The sequence below is a fragment of the Dipodomys merriami genome, unplaced genomic scaffold (assembly GCF_024711535.1).
Source record: "Dipodomys merriami isolate MVZ:Mamm:240054 unplaced genomic scaffold, mDipMer1.0.p SCAF_278, whole genome shotgun sequence".
Taxonomy (NCBI): domain Eukaryota; kingdom Metazoa; phylum Chordata; class Mammalia; order Rodentia; family Heteromyidae; genus Dipodomys; species Dipodomys merriami.
The window spans coordinates 625812-629652 of record NW_027204248.1 but is presented as its reverse complement, the minus strand read 5'-3'; the positions used below and the strand labels follow the sequence as shown (position 1 = coordinate 629652).

At 32.4% G+C, this 3841-nt stretch overlaps 1 pseudogene; it reads left to right on the top strand.

The window, feature by feature from the left end:
• The first annotated feature begins 3016 nt into the window (after positions 1-3016).
• On the top strand, positions 3017-3115 carry LOC138837884 (U6 spliceosomal RNA; annotated as a pseudogene).
• The last annotated feature ends 726 nt before the right edge of the window (positions 3116-3841 follow it).

The following is a 3841-nucleotide window of genomic DNA, read 5'->3' as shown; positions in this document are numbered from 1 at the left end:
GTTTTTTGTTGTGTTTTTTCACTGAATTTCAAAAAAAAATGTGAAAGTGTGTTACAAAAATGTCCATCTAATTGTCCAATGTTCCGGGATCAGAGTCACTCCTTCTATCATTCTCAACCAACCCCTTCTACAGGATTTATTTCTGATTTACCACTTCCTTTCTCACATGTATATATTATGTATTCTAGCTGTACTTGCCCCTTGCTCCATTCTTCATTCATTCTATGGCTTTATTATTATTCCTTTACTATTATTATTATTAATTCAATTTCCTGATAGTCATTCTGTTAAACTGTCTGTTAGTACTTTGAAAGGTTTATATACATTCCCTGGAGTTTCAATTCTGCATATACTTGAACTGATGTCAGCTTATATTTCCATAATTCATTCATCTGAAGTAACAATTTGCAAGACTGGAAAAATGAAGCACCTAGACATGATTTCATTGTCCTCCATTTGGAAGATTAATCTATAGTCAACAAGAAAGTTTAAAAATGGCTTAGAATGTATTCCTAACTACCAGTTTTTATAAATGGCTTTGTACAGTAGTGTGTGATTTTTTATTTTACATGGGATAATATTTTCAACTACCTATAAGTATTGGCAAAAGAAGAAATCTAAAATTTACTACTGTAGAGGAATATGATAGAAATAGAAGACAGATTATATGTTTGTCAAATCTCTGATGAGTACCCATATTCAAGACTTAAAGTCATATTTCTTAGTATGTTAGACATATAGGGAAAACATGAAACACCATATGATAAGGCAACTATTCATGACTTATTAAAATGTACTTATGTGATGAAATTTACTTTATTAGCTAATGTTTTGGTTTGAAATATTGGAGGCTGATCTATTTAACAAATTTTCGAAGGAACCTACTGAAAAACACAAATGGTGTGGGGGGGTACTATTCCTAAACTTTAATGAATGGTTGAACCTGTTTGGCATTAGTGCTGGGTGAATAAATCAACTCTATTGAAACTTGCTCCCTACACTTGAAAGACTAGTAACCTCACTAAATATCATCACTTGTAAAGTGTTATTTTGGCAAAGGTGATTTTTAAAAGTTTTTTTGAAAAGGAATATACTTTAAGCAGATTAAATGTAGGTTATCATTTGTTTGAGAATGACAACATTTTTATACTACAGAGCCAAGTTTACTGAAGTACCAGTGTTTTGAAGCACTAAGGATCTTCTCAATTAATGTTTTTTGAATTATATTTCACCTCTATGTCAAGTATTCCTAGCATTGGTAGACCAATTATGGATCTATCGTTCAGGAACTATTTTTTAGCCTGCTGATACTGGACTGAAATCATTTATTAATCATTAGGAGAAGGGTATTACAAATAATCTTATGACATTTGTGGTCTTTTTCACTCATATGGCATGGTCATCTGAAAATTGAAAGTTTGAATTACTGTACTTTCACATTTTGTGATTTCATCTTGCATTTTAAGTTGCCTTGCATTTCCCAATTGCTCACTGCTAATTCCTGCATTTCAAGGAATTGGGGCCCTGAAATACAAAAAATGAGAAATTGAGATGCATCTTCAATTACTTTCTCTTGTCATGTTGCATCAGCATAGGTGGGAACTTTTGCCCTAGTTATCTGATGATGCGGATAACTGGGACCTGGGATCCTAGGACCCATGGATAGTGTAGAAGAATAATACCTTTTAGACATCATATCAGCAAAATTTGAGTATAATCGGTAGGAATGCTTCAGAAATATGGAGAAAAACAATTTGGGACCAGCAAGTTAAAACAATAAACAGAGCAGCAGAGTAAAATCCCTTATAGATTAGAGGAAAACAACATTGTTTTTTTTACCATGTGAATTCAGAAGACCAAAAACCCGTAGAAAGTATCACAAGTTTATACCGAAAACATTGCATTGATACTTTTTATATTCTAATATATATTCTAATCCTGATTATTTATATTCCAATCTATTTATTGGAATAATATAAATTCACTTGTCAAATTATCAATTAATTCTAGTAAGATCCACTGTGTGAAATATAAAATCAACACATATAAATATAAAATATATAATTATCTATAAGAAAATATTTTGCATTGTTCTGTTGTGGTTAGGGAATCAAAGGCAACTGTTTTACAGTATTATTCCATTACCTCTACCTCATTGTTTGGTAGAATTAGAACTAAAGCTTTACCATTCGGGTATGTACAGCTTAGAGGTAAGAGGAAACGCTGTGATTTAAACACTACTAATTTAAGGCTTAATAACGAGGAGAAACATATGGACTTCTCCTGGAGCTATGGAATATATTTGGTGATAGAAAATCAGTGGTGTAAATTCCTGCCTGGTTGGATGGTAATCAGGCCAGTACATTAGGTAATCATGCATATGAACAATTTTTTCACCTTCTTGGCTTTAGCTACTTTTGAAATGGAAGGTACAATAACCAATTATATTTTGATAAAAACCTTCTAGTCTGAAAAGTTCTGTCTGAAATATTCATTTTTCTATGATCCCTTGGAACTAAGATTTATTTTGTTCAAGTAAGACAATTTATACGATCAGGGTAAGATATTCTGGTTGGTCTGATCCTTCATGGAAGAAGGGTAAGGTGTCAGGTAGACATTTGTGCCAATGAGACCGTATTTGGGAAAATTTCAACTGCAGAAGTTTAGAAGTAGCTCTTAAGCAAGGCTTACTTTGAATCCGTTAGCTACACAGAGGAAACTCAGTTGAATAAATAAGTACTTGAAAAAGCCATCCCCTTTAGACCTAGCTAAAAAGGCTTCAAAGTATGATTAAACTAAAATGAAAAAGATTTAAAATAGTCATTGACAAAAAAATTACAAATGTGAGCAATCCACTGAACAATATAATTATTTTCCATTATACACAGAATTTTAGGGAAATAAGATCAGTAGCATTGTTAGGAACAATAAGGTTTCCTTGTTACAAACAGGCACCTGAGGATATAATCCTGTATAAATATTGCATCATTAACTACCTAAACTTAGAGGACATTACATGCTTCAGCAGCACATGTACCCAATTTACACCAATACAGAGATTAACATGGCAATTGCAAAGGATGAAATGAAAATCTGTGAATTATTCCAGATTTTTCATTCTTCAGATGCAAGAAATGAAAAACAATTATTAAAAAGTTGATTACAAAATTACAAGTGTAATAATACATGTAATTCATATAAATAAAAGTTAGTTTGACATCATTGCATTAAATCTTCACCTTAGAAAGGCCTTTACATAGCATAATTGTTATAAAACTTTTAAAATTAGACAACATTGTCATTTTATTCCAAAGAAATATACTATAAGGACCTAGTAAAAAAGGAATCTTAAACTGTTTTGGTATGGAATGCAATCTGAAAGGACACATTTATTAATGAACCTATATATTAAAAAACAATGTAGAATTCAAAGTCTTATATCTAGGAAAGAATAAAATAGATTATGGGCATTATACAAACAGAATACAGAATATTTTAAAGTATAATTTTTCACATAAGCACCAGAAATATCTTTAGTTTCTTTAGTACTCATTTCAACAGATAAATTAAAATTATTTCTGAATAAAAAAAGCAAAACTCGAGGGGTTCCAAGATGGTGACGGGGAAGTAGGGGAACGCCACAGCTCTCCCCAACCAAAAAGAGAGTTTGAGTTCGTTTAATCTCCCCCAGAGACCGACAACAACAACAAAATCAACATCCAGAGAAAAACAGGAGTTGAAAAGAAGAATTTCACAACAGAGAAGCTTGAAGACGCCTCCCGCAACGTCTATTGGCCACAAAGCAGCGTGCCAAGCCATGGCCAGCCCAGCCTGGTGGGAG